Source organism: Ochotona curzoniae, unplaced genomic scaffold (assembly GCF_017591425.1).
Source record: "Ochotona curzoniae isolate NIBS_2020 unplaced genomic scaffold, NIBS_Ocur_1.0 contig_2599, whole genome shotgun sequence".
Classification (NCBI taxonomy): domain Eukaryota; kingdom Metazoa; phylum Chordata; class Mammalia; order Lagomorpha; family Ochotonidae; genus Ochotona; species Ochotona curzoniae.
In genome coordinates this window covers 9,478,816-9,496,076 of record NW_024465520.1, presented here as the reverse complement: position 1 = coordinate 9,496,076, position 17,261 = coordinate 9,478,816, and the positions used below count along the sequence as shown (strand labels likewise).

Below are 17,261 nucleotides of genomic sequence, written 5' to 3'. Positions count from 1 at the left end.
ATCTGCAGATTCTTGGCAGGAAGGTAGGAGATAAACCGCATCAAGAGTCAAGAATCTGTCACAAATTGCATGCAGGTTGAACTTATTCACTTTTACTGCCTCTGTATTATTTGGAATCAGGCAAAGGAGAACAGTAACTGCACATTGATTTGGAAAAGTCTATTGGCAATATGTGCTACCATTTCAATCCTGGCTCAACACTTCTCCGTGGTACATGGAAAGGGCATGGATTTAGAACCTATTGAAAAAAATGCTTAGCTGTATACATGTGAAGTATGTTGTAATTTATTATCTCAAGCGTGCTTCATGGAACCCATTTCAGCTTATTGATTTGGTGGTTTCTCTGGTCTGTTTCTCTGAATCAGGAAAGCATATTCATGTGCAAGTGGTGCTATTGAAAAGAGTCACAAAGGTCACCACTTAAGCCAGCAGTGCTTTTATCCATTGTAAAAGATACGCCTTTCAATTCACATCACTCACGGGCTGTCAGAAGATTCAGAGGGTCCATGTCGTTTCCAGTTAGTAATAGCACACAGTAACCCAAAGTTCTATGGCAGGCGACTTCTGAGGATGCAAAATCTGTGGGTGCGTCAGGTACACAACAAGGACACAACGCAAGAAGCAGATCCCACAGTTTTCAGAGAAAGTACTTCCATGCCAACTATTTGATCTCATACCCCACACAGAGTGTCCACAACTGTGTGAAAACTTTTGCTGTTGAAAGCTACCAAGTTTGTGGTGTTTTGTCGTGTTGCCATAGGAATCTAATAAACCTAGTATTATAAAACAGTAACCTCCTATTGAAAGCAAAATGGGTAGTACCTCCACTAGGCTCCTCAAAATACAGGTTATTTTAAAAATAAGTTTGAATTTGTTGTTTGACTTATTTCTGGAAAAAAAAAGATTAATTTTATTATTTTACTGGAAAGGCAGATATACAGAGAGGAGAAACAGAGAGGAAGATCTGGTCTCTGTATCACTCCCCAAGTAGCCTCAATTGCCAGAGCTGAGCCTATCCAAAGCAAAATCCAGGAGCTTCTTCTGGGTCTCCCAAGTGGGTGCAGGATCCGAGGCCTTGGGCCATCCTCTACTGCTTTCTCAGGCCACAGCAAGAAGCTGGATGGGAAGTGGAGCCGCCAGTATATGAACCGGTAACCATATGGGATTCTGGTGAATGCCAGAGCTGTTTTAGCCACTAGGCCACTGCACCAGGTCCCAAGATACAGTTTTACACAATTTTCTCCAATTCTTCATATACTTCTCTTATTCTTTTGTTTGTATGGTCAATTTTCCAGTGTTAGTCATCTTTCCTTTGCATGTGTCAAATAAAAAATATGTTTCTCAAATCAACCACTGAAGGGTAACATGGGGGAAATGAAGAATCTTCTTTGCATCTTTGCACAAAGCTGGCACATATGGGGGGAGGGGGAAGCAGGTATTAAAAGGTGAGCAGAAAATGTCTTTCAGCTGTTAGTTCACTTCTTGAATGGCCACAATGGCTAGAGCTAAGATGACCTGAAAGCTGGGAGCCAGGAGCTTCTTCCAGGTCTCCTACTTGTATGCAGAGTCCCAAGGGTTTGGACCATCCTCCACTACTTTCCCAGGCCACACACAGAGAGCCAGATCAGAAGTGGAGAAGCTGGAATAAAAACCAGTGCTCATATGAGATGCTGCTACCTCAGTCAGAGGATTAGCTTGCAGCTCCACTGTGCCAGCCTCTCATGGGTCCTATTTTATTTTACAAATAATGGATATGACACATTGTTAAAAGTCTGGGTCAGAGTACAAGGGTAAGCAAAGCATTAACAGTGCTAGCACGATTCAGCAGCTACTAGTTGGATGACCCCCTTGCAGTAACACTGGATGCTGTCAGACAGGAATGTTCAGGATTCCCCACGTGCTGAGTGCCGTGCTCTTTTCCCAGACTCTGAGGATTCATTGAGTTGATCTTACAGTATTCTAAGTTTTGAAATGTATTCCAAATTACTTTTTATCAGAATACTTTTACCAACACTTGATTAAACAATTATAAATTTAAAAATGCATTCTATCTGTTACATTTTATAGAGCCTTTAATACATTTTTTTGTCATTATAAATCATAAAAATTGATGACGTTTTCATGTTTCTCTCCCTGTTCTGGACCATGTTCTCTGGCTCTGTGTTTAAGGAGGTGTATAATAGAAGTGTGGGAGAGACTGACAGGTCCAGATGTGGAGACACAGTGCAGTGTGCATCTCTGCATCCTGACCAAAGATGGACTCCCAGTGAAACAGCTGAATATATCCTGACAGTAGAACCCTGGATTCGCCTATACTGTCCATGCCCACAATGTCGGCAAACACTTCAATAGCAGGATGATGGGTTTATGACTGTTCATGAAAGACCACCCATTGCAGTACCAGAGGGGAAGTCAATAACGTGGGCAGGGGCTGTAAGAAGTGGGATGGGAACTCCCAGAACCTATGAAATAATATCAAGAAGCAATAGTAACAATAATAATAAATCAATGATGTTTGAAGTTTTTACCATATTTATTGGACCTCAGAGCATTCTTCTTACACACACACAATAGATACACAAATGAATTGTTAAGTATTCAATATTCCCAGAGGCGATTATTGATTTTTTTTTATTTTATCTATTTTTGTTGGAAAGGCAAATTTACAGAGAGAAGAAGAGAGAGAGAGAGAAAGATTTTCCATCTGCTGGTTCACTCCCCAAGTGGCCACAATGGCCAGGACTGAGCTGATCTGAAGCCACGTGGGCGCAGGGTCCCAAAGCTTTGACCCGTCCTTGGCTGCTTTCCCAGGCCACAAGCAGGGAGCTGGATGCAAAGAGGAGAAACCAGGACATAAACCAGCACCCATATGGGATCCTGGCGCTTATAATGTGAGGCCATTAGCCAATAGGCTACCGTGTTAGGCCTGGGCTGCCTTCCTTCCCCCCAGCCACCATTACATGGTGCTGGGTAAGGGCATGGAGCTCCAGTTTGGCACACCTAACATGACCCAAGGACCCACCAGTGCCTCTTGGCATCTGGCGAAGTGCGGGCCTAGGGTTCCTTCCCTTCCCTCAGGAGTGTAGACTTCTACAAACGACTTCTTTGTAAGCTACAGCCCTGCATACTGGCTTAAGACACAGTGGAATTTTCATCCATGCAATTGAGCTTACGTTGATGTGACTTAACAATGTAAAGGCTCATGAAAGATGATTAGGGCTTGAAAGCATGCCAGGAAAGGTTTCCTGATAATTATACACCGATTCCGATTATTGTGGGGAAGCTACTGAATGAAGCAGACTGGATGTAACACTAGAGATTTGCGTTATGAATTGGAATTTACCACTGGCTTGAAATTATATCTGAGAGAAAAGGCTGGGGTGGGGATTTAAGAGAGTGAAGGTTATTCAGTAGGATTTTCACTAGCATGCATTTCTTGATAAAATCCGTACACTCTGAAGAAACATGCTCAGCATTTTAGCTTTCAAGCATTATAGCAAACACCTCCTAAGGTTTTTTTTAATTCATTGCAGAAACACTTACCTAGAGTTAATAAAATGCCTGGTTCCATGTCGGTTCCTGGAGCTACAAGAGTAGATAAGATACGGCTTATTGTTTCAAATAATTTACTCTCATGGAGGAAAAACACATAGGGATCAACCAAACACAAGAAGCAAACAGTAATAAGTAATTTACAGATAAAATGAAAGTACGTTTTTTAGTTAAGACACAAAAGGAGTAGTCATTTTAAGATAACTATGTTAAAATTGACAAATATCTGGAGCTCTCTGGCAGGAAGACTCAAACACAAAATTACCAAAGACCCAACCACTCTCCACGTTTAATTTCAAACATAACAAGTTGAAAATAAAAGCTTATATGGTATATTTGGGCATTGATCCTAAAAGTTGAAAGAGCAATTTCTCTTCTCTTGTTTCTTAATGAAAAATTTTCATCCAAAAGATAAAGCTTAGATCTTTCAGTTCAAGCACTGGTTAAGATTCCTGTCTCATATCAGTTCCCAGGTTACATTCCTTGCTCTGGGGCCTGACACTAGCTTTCTGACAACGCGGGCGTGGAGAGGCAGCAGGTGGTGGCTGAACTGGTTGCATCATTCACATGGCAGACTGGATTGAGTTCCCAGCTCTTGCCTTTTGCTCAGCCTGGTGCCGGCCTATTCAAGTAGGTAGGGAGTGAACCAGGAGATAAGAGCACGCTCGCTCTCTCTCTCTCTCTCTCTGTATGTCTTTGTCTCTTCTGTCTCTTGAAAATATAGCTTTACTCCTTCCGTGTCTCATTCCTTCCTTTCTTGCTTCCTTCCTACCTACCTCTTTCCATCTCTATGTGTCTCATCTTAAATAATGTGTTGGTGTTTTTTTTTTTTTTTCTTTTCAAGTTTACTTTTATAAATGTCTCTTAAGGACAGAGCGAGAGAGATCTTCAGGCTGACATTTTACTCCCCAGAGGCCCATGCTGAGAACTGCTGTGGCTGGGCCAAGCCTGCTATTCTCTCTTGTGGGTATAAGGAAGCCAAGTACTTGAACCATCTTCTGTGGTTCCCCCAGGACACCCATAAGCAAGACACTTATGAATTGGAAGAGTTGGGATTCAAACTTGAGCACCGCTGTATGAGATGTGAGAGTCTTAAGCACTGGACTATAACATCTTCCCTAAGCTTTTATTTTTATTGAACATATAATAATGTATATCTGTGGGGTATGGTCACAAAGACAACTATAAGTCAAGATAAACTACTACATGCCAATCAACTCCTGACTTATCAAATGTGCATATTCAGAAGCTAAGGCCATGCAATATATACCAAAAGGTCTCAACGGAATGATAAATGTCAATTCATTTTGGTGAACCAAATTGTCAATGTGCTTGGAAAATTTAGATGACACTGGCTTTAGAAAATACAACCCATTGCCAAAGAGTATTGTTTTGGCTAGACTGCAGTACAGAAATGCTGTGAGTCAGGAAGCTCGCCGTTGGCGATTATTAGCCCCTTGAATTTTTCAAGACAAAATGAGAAATGTTCCCAAATGCAATCAGTCACCTGTTAAATAGTCTAATGAGGAAAAGGCAGGAACGCAACTCCGAATGAAGCATTGCCACACGATGTTGATCTTGAGCGAGATGTGTGTCTTCAGGAGGCACCAGAGCAAATTGTAACCAGAGATTTCTTTTCATTTTAAACAAGAAGGAAGGGGGTGATATTTATTAAACAAGCAAATAGAGAGGGAGAGAATACCTTCCCTGGCAGAAGGGTAACCTGTGTGCAGAAACCATGCAGGACTGGAGCTGTTAATTTCAAAGCAAGTTGACTGCACGTGCTTTGCCTCTGCGGAGAGGCACTCCTGAGAACGGAGCTCCGTGAAGGCTGGAAGCATCTTCACCCTCCGTGCCTAGCAGTGGCCCATGAGAGGTGCTTGACACAGTAGGATTTGTTCAAATAAATAATCTATAATGACAGTGTAATTTCAAACAGACTACTTACCTACCTAAGAAGGAGAAAACCAAAAGTGCTCTCCTTCATTTTTTTTGATTCAAACGAAGGCAGCTTCTAGCAGGTGGAGTTCACTCCCTCTATGGAGGAGGCCTCCACCATAATGGCCAGAAATCTCTAATTACGGCACATCCACTGAAATGGAAGCGGGGTATTGTCAACATATTAATATGTTTACCTGGCCAACCCTGGATACATGGTTATCTCAATTACAAATATGAATCTTTTATCATAGCCTTTATAACAGAGTTTACTTTCTCGTAAATGCATAGTACGACCTCACCATTTTGACAGAAAATACTCTAAACCCAGTTTTCCTTTTTTTTTTTTAATATGATAGATGCTTCTACAAATAGACAGACCTTCACTTACAAAAAAGAAAAAAAAAGAGGAGAGAGAGAATTGATTTTAAAAGCCAGAAGCCGTAAAGTCATGATCAAAGGGCAGGATTTTAGAACAGGGATTCCAAGGAAATCCATGTGATTCCCGATGACCGGCAGAAGACACTGTTCGCTTTGTCTTTCTGTCTGCGCGTGACACTCACGAGGCTTCCAAGAGGGAGAATCGCGGTGTCTGAAGCATGGAACTCGTATTCTTACAAACTCTCTCAAAATAAAAGAGTTATGCAATAGTTGCAAAATATTGTATTAGAACTTTAACCTCAGTCTTTGAACGAATTCTTTTGAAGCTACTTTGCTTCACATGTGACAGTCATGAGGCTCCCGAGGCGGCACTGGGTGTGGCAACAATGACCAGACTTCCCCCTTTCTGGAGCTGAGACAGGACCAGATTAGAGGGCAATGAACACTGTTCGTGCTTGCAATGTTCACAGCCTTTTTTTTTTTCCTGTTCACCTAATTCTCCTTACTTTTGATGACTTTCTTGGGTGGTTGAAACAAGTGTATGTTTCTGTGGCTTCCTTGATAAGCATCAAGAAAGTGGGAATTTTTCATGCAGTTCAACATGACATACTATTTGTTCCTGGAATACGTACGTGATGCGTGTGTCTCCACAGACAGGAGAAGGGTGCTAAAATGATTGTCACTATCTCAAAGAGGTCTGAAATTGGTGAGAGGAGTCCTCTTTACAGGCGAAATAGCCAAGGCCCGCATCAAGTCCTGTCACGTGACACTGAGCCTTTGGAGGCGGAGGGTGCTGAGGGCGGCAGTATGCCCCCCAAGCAGATGCCATGTGACAATGAGCTTGTTCTTAATATTAAGACAAAAGCAGGAGGGATAGTCTCAACCAGAAAGAATTCCACAGAGTAGAAAAGCAGAAAGATTAAGTGACAGTCGCGCCTCTCAATGCTGAGATGTCAGAGGACCCAAAAGCAGGTGTGGATAACCAGGGGAAGAGTTCTCACCTCTGCTGGGATGTCCATCTGGAAGATTTTCCCGTCAAAGACCAGTGGCCATTAGATTCTTTAATACATGAAATAAACTTAAAGCAATACATGACTGGCCATTTCAACATCGTGCCCAACCTTAGTGAAACGTGGATTAATCAATAATGAGCAATAAGCTGAGAAGTGAAATTTGCAAGCTAGGTGGTCTCCCATCAATCCTGGATTTAGTTTGCTTTTTTTTTTTTTTTCAAAAACTAATCATCTGCTTTTCCCCTACCAAAACTGACTGACAGGGCCTGGCAGTGTGATGCAAAAGATTTACCTGAAACCTACAACTAAGGCATACCATATCTGTTATGCCGGTTCACGTCCTAGCTGTTCCACTTCCGATCCGGCGCCCTGTTAATGCGCCTTGGAAAGCAGTAGAGGAGAGTCCACATACACAGGGTCCTACCACCTGTGTGGGAGGGCCAAAGGGAGTGCCAGGCTACTGTCTTCTGCCAGGATCTGGCACAGACATTGCAGACATTTGGGAAGGGAACTAGCAGATGGAGGATCTATCTCTCTGCTCTGTGTCATACTGTCTTTCAAATAAACAAATCTTTCAATATGTGATTAGGAAAAGAGAGACAGAAAGAGAATGGAAGGACAGGAGGAATCATCACTATACTCAGAATTGATTCTATGAACTATAAAAAAATTAAATAAAAATTAAATTTTGGGGTCCAGGGCGACAACATAGTGGCTAACGTCCTAGCTGGAAGATTTTTCTCATTTTGTCTCTTCCTCCCTCTCTGCAAAATCTGCCTTTCGAATAAGACTAAATTAATCTAAAAAGAAAAGAAATTGTTTTGACTATTCAGTATTCTATTTAATACTCAGCAGAGATTATTTTGCTAACAGCCAGTCTCACTCCCCGCCCCCACCTTCTAGCACCTTCCAGGGAGCCGGGTGCCACCCTCAGAGAGGCTTACAACTTGAAACAGCTGTGTTAAAGTACTTGCTAACTTGCATCCTTGGGCTCTGTGCAGCACACAGTACTTCCCAGGCTGACAACACACCATCAGGAGAGAACTTGCTTTGCATCTACAAAATTCAGAACCTTTCAGAGTGCGACTCCAGCCAGCTGTGTTTCAGCAAGTTCTCCGGGCTACTCCCACACACACTGGAACCTGAGGACCCCTGCAACCTGGTGCTGCTCTGTTGTTGAAGGCTCCCAGACTGTACCTGCAAAGCCAAGCACTAAGTGTCAGTGTCTGCGAATGGAGCTAGGCTCCACTCTGCCCAGGGTTAAAGCAGATGCTGCAGGCTGCGTCCGAGCAACAGTCCACTTTTCTAGGAACTCTCAAGTGTGGCACAGCCCCACTCTTTCTCTTTGTAACCCCTTCAACAAGAGTTTCAATTGCATAGCTGTGAAAAACTCAAGGAAGAATTTCTAAGTATACAACAAAGACCAGAGGAAGAAAAATGTTCTTTTTCAAAATTGTCCTTGCTGCTTTTTAGGTTAAATAAAAATTAAATATCTCATTTGCATTGCATATTAAATGGACAATTAAGGGAAAAGAAACTTCTTAGAAATGAGACAAGGCTGCGTGCCAGTTTTTGCGTCATCACTGTTAACTTTTTTGGCCCTGAAGGATGCTCAAGACTTTTCCTTCCAAAGAACTCACTACCAAATTACTGCTCCTTAGCTGAGGGTCCTGCACCGCACAGATGGGGGATATCAAATAGCCAAAATATGGAAAAAAATAAAAGCTTGATTTACATTTTAGTCCCAGGCTAATTCTATCATAAGGGAAAAAACAAGTTAGAAATTCTCTTTCATGATTGAAAAACTCATGTTAAGCTTAGCAATATTAGTAACATTAAAATACTTTTATGTCCTCAGGATCCTGATGACTAATAAAATCTACAACAAACACTATTGTCTTAAACCCAGTTCTCATAAACTGTCCCTGAAAGAAAGCAGGGCTACACCAATCGCACTCACTCCCCTCTATCCCTCTTCATCCCTTCTCATATTTCTGGATAATGTCTGTTAAACTCTTGATCAAACATTCATTTTATACTTACTTGATATTCATTTATTACTCAACTACCACAAGGGAAAAATATGAATCCTTAAGTCTCTGAAACCATAATATTATCAGCATTACGTACTCAATTTGTCAGATGATTCTCCATTCACTGTGCACATACAAAGTCATTCATTTTATCAGCAAGCGTCTTCAGTGCAAACAGTAAGAGATTTGTTAGGAGAAACTGTGAAATGAAACGAAGAACTTCTATTGAAAAAGTTTTTTCTTTCTCATTTAAATATGTTTATGCTGGGTTTTGGATCTCTTCTTTACAAAATGAATTTTAATTTTATTGGTTCGATTATCATTAGTAACCCAGGAACTTAACTGTCACAAAGTATGGACAAGAATAATACTTCTTGACAAAATCTGTAAACCTAATATAGGTAACACTGTATTCAAATCTCTAGACAAACTGTAACTCTCCAGGCACACACAGGGTTACACCAACTTGTTCATAAGGACAGCACTCAGAGCTTTTTCTTCTTTACTCCAAGCAGCCTTCTAATGCATGAACAGATTCTGTATTCATAAAACCTTCCAGGAAAAGTAAAGAGTATGTCAACCTGTAGTAAAGTCAATATACAAATTTAAAAACAGTTCCTGTTAATGTTTCCTATTTGAGAGTTTAAGATTAGGGAGCAATTTAAAAAGGAGAGTTTTGCTTAATAAAACAATTCCCAGAGCCAGTACTGTGGCATAGCAGCTTAAGCAACAGCCTGCAGTGCCAGCATCCCATGCAGGAGCTGACTGAGTCCCAGCTGCTCCGCTTTTGCTCCTGCTTCCTGCTAATACACTTGCAAAAGCAGGGAAAGATGGCCTAAGTGCTTGAGGCCTTGCATCCACGTGGGAGACCCAGATGGCCCTTCTGGCTCCTGGCTTTAGCATGGCAAGCCCAGGCTGTTGTGATATGTAAGCAGTAAATCTCTCCTATCCATCTCCCCTCCATTCTGTCTCTCAAATAAATAAAGCTTCAAAGAAATTAATTCCCAGCTTTTATGTATAAAATGGAAGATTGACTAGAACAAGACTTAATAAGGGATGTAGGTTTTGGGAAAAACATTGTTTTGGGGCAAGTACATTTGTTCTTATACAACTACGATGGCTATGCTATAATACAGAGCAAAAACCATAATAGACATTATCCACCACTGAACGAGGAGTTATTATACAGTATAAGACTTTATGAAAAATACATCTAACTCTCTAATTGCACTGCACTGACGGCTTCACAGCTTAGTCTCTTGCTTCTAATGAATAAGTTATGAAAACTCAGCTTTCTGATTTCCTGAGGTAGCCAGCTGATAAACTAGTAACGTGAGTTCATTCATGTGGCAACTGAATTCATTGCAGCTCTCCATCAGTCCTACAGCCATGTGACTATAACCAGACAGGGCTCAACACATTTTCTTAAAAATTTATTTCTTTTTATCAGCAAGGCATATTTACAGAGAGGAAGGTCCCGTTTGCAACAGACGGAAGTGGGTAATAAATGAGCAGCTAGGATGAGGCTGGCCCCCAGGCAGGCAAGGTCAATGTTGCAGCTTTTACCTCCTACCTCTGAGACTCGGCTTTTCTCCTGCACCCAAGTGATGGGCAGCAATGGCGCTTCTCCCAAGTTTCCTTGTCGTATTACAGTGGGCAACGGGGAGAGGAGAGCCCCTTGAAGAGGAGCAGGCCGCACCAGCTTGCTGCAGGACACTCAGGTTCAAGAGCCCAGGATCGGGTCTCACTCCCGCAGCCGCATTCCTGCTCTCCAGACAGCTGGCCTGAGAAGCGCAAGCCAAGTGCTCTGTGTCAGTGACTCCCAGCCAGACAGGAAATCGCAAGCAGATCCGCCCTTCCTTCCTGCCCTCACAGAGCTGAGTTTCAAACCACAGGCCGCAAACGGCCGCCAGTCTTGGGGAGACGAGCTTGGTGAGTCCAGTCAGAGGCAGGAGCACTGCAACTGACTCGAGTTAAAACACCAGGGCCCATCTATGGGGAAGCATGCCGCTCTCATTCTGCCGCAGAAGAGTTTTCCTGTTGAGACTTATCTTTACTTTTTTTTAAAGATTTACTTTATTTTTATTGGAAAGGCAGAGTTAGAGAAAAAGATCCGTCTGTTAGCTCACCACACAAAAGCCACAATCACCCTGGAGCTGAGCTGCTTCGAAGCCAGGAACCAAGAGCTGCTTCTGGATTGCTCACGCAGGTGCAGGATCCCAAGGACTTGGGCCATACTCTCCTGATTTCCCACACTACAAACAGGGAGCTGAATAGGAAGTGTAGCCACTGAGATGCAAACGGGCACCCAATATAGGCTGCCAGTGTCCGCAGTCGGCAGCGCAGCCTACTACACCACGGCACTAGCCCCAAGAAATTTTTCTTTCTGCCTTTATTCAATATCTCCCTGGAAAATTCTAATCTTTATGCTGACTTTTAAACATAAAAACCATGAGCTGGCTATAATCCAATTAAGTGGTATTCCCACTTGTCGTTTGAAAAAGTACGCAAATGAGGCTAAAATTTAATACAGCGGCTGAGCCACCATGTGGGACATGGTATCTGCTACCGCAGGGCCGGGTTAGCGTCTCAGCTCCACTTGGGCTGCAGCTCCTGCCAATGAGCACACTGGGAGGCAGCCACAACTGCACTGGCCGGGTCCCTGCTGCCACGTGGGAGCCCTGGGTGAGGTTCTAAGCTCTTGGACTTCAGCCTGGCCCAGTGCTGGCTGTTGCAGGCACTGGAGGAGTAAATCAGCAGATGGAATATTTTCATTTATTTTGAAGATAGAGGGAGAGAAAGATCTTCCATTTGCTGTTTCACCGTATATATGGTCATGAGAGCAAGGGCCGAGCCAGGCAGGAGTCAAGAGCTTCAGCTGGGTCTCCCACACGGGAGCATGGGCCCAAGGCCTTGAGCCGTCTTCTGGTGCTTTTCCCAGGTCACTGGCAGGGCCCTGGGTTGGATACTGATACTGCAGGTGGTTGCTTCCTCGATGCTGTGACACTGGCCTCAGAAGACCTTCCTTGTCTGTCTCTATTTTGTCTCTCTCAGTCACTTTGCCTTTTAAATACGTAGAAATGACAACAATCATAAAAGCATGCAAGAAATGATATCATTAATGTCCACCATGGCAAAATGACAGGGTGTGTTTCTCCAGGAAAATATGGTTGTATTCATGGTAAGATTTTGGACCCAATGTAAAATTCTTGCTATGAAGTTACACTTTGCAAGGAAGATGATGATAAAACAGCAATTATTAACCTGATATCAACTTTAAAAACTTGATGCATTTCAAACAGGCACCGGCATATACATCGAAATATAGAAAAAAAAGCCTCTCCCACTGTCCCCTAAAATTATTTTTAAATCTCAAGGATAATACATAAATCGTAACAGTGAGTGTGCACGCGAGCGCGTTTGTGTGTGTGTGTGTGTGTGCCTCCGGCCACAAAACTGAGGTCGAATGACAGGGAGAAATCAGCCCTGCAGAGGTGGGTGGAACAGCACAGCTTACCCAAAGAATGACTGAATAACACAAGGTCGCTGTCCTTCCAACACTTCAATTGTCTGAAGATAACAACTGTCTATTCAGTTAGCCACATGGCAAAGTGGATCACTTGCAGTACAGAAAGGAAATCTGGCCCTGGACGCAGAGCCCAGCCGTACATAATCCTCAACTAGGGTTGGGACACTGAGTCAGAGTCTTGGCATTCTCCATTCTGTCCCACAGTACAAAGATCCAACTCCGAAGTCCGGATCAAGATGAGGTTCAAAAGACCTGCTGAGTCATGATGTACCTCGGCTGGACCACTCAAAGGTAAGCAGAAATATTAGACTGCTTTGGGGTTGTTCAAATGATAGCAAGCTCCAGACACAGGGATGGCATGCTCACATCCTAACTGCTGCTTCTCAGAGCTGTTCGAAGGCCCGCCAGGAGTGAGACATGGCAGTGTGTTCTCTTCTGGACTATTTGTACTTTCCTTACGGAATTCCCTGGCTCAACTGTTCAGGGGATTTTAGTTACATATTTTGTTTAAAAATCTTTACTTATTTTTACTTGAGCGAGAGGCAGAGAGAACGATTTTCATTTGTTGTTTTACTCCAAAAAGCCTCCCGCTGCAGGGCTGGGTGAGGCGTGCAGCGGGAGCAGGGACTCCGTCTGGGCCTCCTTATACCAGTAGTAAGGAAAACCTGCTCCTATTGCCTTCCAGAAGGCGAGTTGGGAGGAGGTCGGAATCCACAGCGCAGAGGAACTTGAACTTGGGCCCTTCCGTCTTGACCCCTTTGTGTGACAATCAGAACTCTTCTTAACTCTTCCCCTGGGGCTTCCCTCGCCCGCCCTCCACTTGCCTCAGTGTAATGTAAATAGGTTAGCTTTCACTCACAGCAGAAAGCAACAAAACTCACTACTTAAGAGAGTACAAACACTTGCAATTTCTTGCTAATGCTTCTGGCTGAATTCGGCTCCTTTCAAGCTATATAATCTAAAGTGAGTTCCTTCTCATAGCTGGGGCTGCAGCTAGAAGAGCTGGGGTATTTCAGCCATTCTTCACAGGGATTTTTACGTCTTGAGTAAGGTGAGACTCCCATGATGACAGAAAAGGCTCTCAGAAGTGGAAAAAGTAAGTTACACTAAGGGGCAAGAGTTGTGCAAGCCTTTGCACTTCATATTTTAATACTGTTTTGGCCAAAGCAAATTACCTGGCCGCATGCAGAGTTAAAGGATGGAGAAATAAATTCAGCTTTGATGTTATCTGCTAATAGGAGGACAGCATTTCAATGACAGTCTTGTTCTTTGAAAAAAAAAAAAATGTAGTCATGTACATCCCACTTATCTCACAGTGGCTTTGCTGGAAATGAGATATTGAAAGTTTAGAGAGGACCCAACGCAATGGCTCAGCGGCTAAATCTTCCATTTACAAGCGCTGGGATCCCCTAGGGCGCCAATTCATGTCCTGGCTGATCCAGTTCCCATTCAACTCTCTGATTATAGCCTGGGAAAACAGTAGAGGATGTCCCAAGACCTTGGGATCCTGCACCCACATGACAGACCCAGAAGAAGCTCCTGTCTCGTGGCTTTGGATTAGCTCAGCTTTAGCCATTGCATCCACTTGGGCAGTGAACCAGTGGATGGAAGATCTTTCTGTCTCTCTTTCTTTCAGGAAAATCTGTCTTTCCAATAAAAGTAAATAGATGTTTTTAAAAACAAAGTTTAGAGAAATAAATAAAGGCAACATCAAAACATAATTTTTTTTAGATTTATTTATTTTTATTGTGAAGTCAGAAATACAGAGAGGAGGAGAGACGGAGAGGAAGATCTTCCGTCCAATGATTCACTCCCCAATTTACCACAATGGCCAGTGCTATGCTGATCCCAAGTCAGGAGCCCAGAGCCTCTTCCAGGTCTCCCACGCGGGTGCAGGGTTCCAAGGCTTGGGCCGACCTCAACTGCTTTCTCAGGCCACAAGCTGGGAGCTGGATGGGAAGTGGAGTTGCCGGGATTAGAACCGGTGCCCATATAGGATCCCAGTGCGTCCAATGTGAGAACTCTAGCCACTAGGCCACCGCACTGGGCCCAGAAAGTGTTTTTACCATTAAGCTGTGTCACTTCCATAAAAGTTTAACAACTTGTTCATGTATCCTACCTACAAGCCATCAACACCTTTTTTTAACATGTCCAGTTGTGTTCATCAAATATACTTTCCACCCAGCTCTTGAGGTTTCCATTGCATGTAGAATTATAGGTGTTTGGAAATGGAAAGTGTTTTCAGAAACTGTTGAGAAAGCTCGGGTCATGTGAGGTTAAGTGACTTAATAAACTGAAACATCTTTCAAATGATAGAAATTGTTTTGGACCAAGTAGACTAAATCCTAAGACAATGATTTTCTGCCACACAGATCAACGGGACAAAAAAAGAATTCAGGGTATAAATTTAGGAAAAAGAAACCCTGCAACATCCTGTGATCAGAGCAGATGACAAGACACAAAGACACACATGGCTTACTTACACGTGTCAGTTTATTTTATAATTTTTATGTAATTGTAATGACAGAATTACACAGCATTCATTCATGTAAAGGTTTCATATGCTAATGTGCTCTCAAATACAGTTGAAAATTCTAATGGGTAATATTAATATTTTTGAAAGGAGGAAAGAGAGAGGCACACACAGATAAAGATCTTCCATCCACTGCTTCACTCTCCAAATACCTACAGCAGCCAAGTTTGGGCCAAGACAAAGCCAGGGCTAGAAAGTCGATGTTACATGAGTGGGAGGGACCCGTGGAGCAGCCAGCACCAAATGCTGCCCAGGGTGCACTGTGGCAAGAAGCTGGGATGGAAAGCAGAGCCAGGATTTGAACCCAGGCACCCCGTTCTGGGATGCAGGTATGGCAAATGGTGTCCTAACTGGTGTAACCAGCACCTGCTTCCAGTGGGTAGTTTTGTACCTGTTGCTTTCTTTTTCCTTCAGAGTAACGAGGCCATATTAAGTGTGTCATAAAAATGTGTTGGCTGGTTATTTCTGACATTTAAAGTTGATGTTGGAAGTAATTTCAAACTTACGAGGAAAGTTACAAGAGTAAAAATAATTTGTGATTATTTGCTTCCTATAGTTACTAAGTCTTAGCATTTATTTCCACTTTCTTATTCTGCTATGTCTATCTATTACCCATACTATAAATTTAAAAATGTTTTTCTAAGACATGTGGCAGTAGGTTGCACATAGCATTCCTCGATTGATTTTAACGCTTTCATTTATGTTTCTGAGGATGAAGCAAGAAGGTGGCACCTTAATCCCATGTGGGGCAACAAGGGAACATCCCCAAATGCCTCCCAGAGAACCTTTTTCCTTTTCTATAACTTAAGTGTGATCATCAAACTCAGAGCCCTTAGCATTGATCTAATGAACTGAATATCCATTCTGTGATTTTCACCCAGCTCATGATACGAGCTGGCATCACATAGTGCGTTTGGTTGTCCTATCTCTGCAGTCTTACCTAACTGGAAGCAATTCCTCAGGCCCTTTTTTGTCTTTCAGGACAGTCGTTTCATGAACTCCATGAATTAATATTTGGATTTCTGTGCTATTTCCTCATGATCAGACAGAGATGATTTGGGTCACGTGACTGTGAGGCTTGTGTCTTCCTGGTGGGGAATGTCAGAAAGGCCCCGATGGTCCTTAGTTTCTTGCTATGAATGTGAATATCTGCTTCATTAAGCAAGATGTTATGTTGCTTCTATGCCAGACAGAATTTTCCTTTTTCATAATTATTAACTATTTGTGGAGAGATTCTTTGAGAACTCATAAAAATCTTTTCCTCATCAAAAAGCTCTGCCAAATTGAGCAACTACTGATCATCCTAGTCAGAATTAACTTTACTGTGGTGGTTGCAATTGAGCTATAGCCCAACTCTTTTTTCTTTTTTTTCTACTAGGCTTCTCTGCACCCGTCAGAATTCTACTATAAGAAACAGGTTTGTCTTTGCCATTATTCGTTTATTATCAGTTTGGCTCCATGAAGTCTTGTTCTGTCGTACTATAATCAGCTAATTTCTCTCTTTCTTGCCTTCATGGTCTTACTGAAATTGCCCCAGATCTGCCCCAGTGGAGCTCATTCAAGCTGGCACCTGTGTTCCTTTGACACACCTTCATCATTGTGCACTCCCTTACTTTCTGGCACAAAAAACAATGCCAGGTTCATCCTGTGCCTGTCCCACTGCCAGCCTAGAACCTGCCTTTCTCCAAGAAACCCTAGCTTCTTATTTGGGCTCATTGGTTTCTGAAACTGAGATGGTGGCCATCGTTCTTTTCCACCTAAAGCACCAGTCCTGACCCAGAGAACACAGAATCTGCAAGTAAAACGGACTGAGGTGTCATCCACCATCAGACATTCTGTGTTCATTTTTAGAAATTTTCCAGCATTAAATAAATGCTAAAAAGGAATCCAAAGTAACCAAATGCATTGAAGAGTCTATAAAAGAAATATTTAATTACCACATAGAAATGTAGTACAAACAAACCCAGGAACCTAGTGTTTGATTATGATTCTGTTTTTCAATGCAAATGTAGAGGTCAGTTGCATACTGGAGTTCTTAACAGAGCCAAAATAGCTTAACTTGAAAACCTTATATAAACATAAGTTCAAAATGCTAACTTTAATATACAATATGAAAACAAGTTGACATGGGAAATTGCAACTCTTGCTCTCTGCCACGTTGTGGATGCTAACATTTTTATTAAATGACTTAAGGGGATTTACGGAAAAGGTAGCAACTTGTAACAATTGAAATAAAAGCATGTGTATATGATTAATAGAATACGAAATAAACTCTAACTTGG

General features: G+C 42.5%; 1 long non-coding RNA gene across 2 annotated transcripts; it reads right to left on the bottom strand.

The window, feature by feature from the left end:
* Window positions 1-267: 267 nt before the first annotated feature.
* LOC121152667 lies at window positions 268-10,713 on the bottom strand. 2 transcript variants are annotated; one of them, XR_005883294.1, is made up of 4 exons: window positions 10,491-10,713; window positions 9,015-9,116; window positions 3,544-3,631; window positions 268-356 (listed from the first exon to the last, which is right to left on the bottom strand). It is a non-coding gene; the product is annotated as an uncharacterized LOC121152667 (long non-coding RNA). The 2 variants fall into 2 exon arrangements; XR_005883293.1 differs by lacking the exon at window positions 10,491-10,713 and having other exon boundaries at window positions 9,015-9,647.
* Between the last annotated feature and the right edge of the window lie 6,548 nt (window positions 10,714-17,261).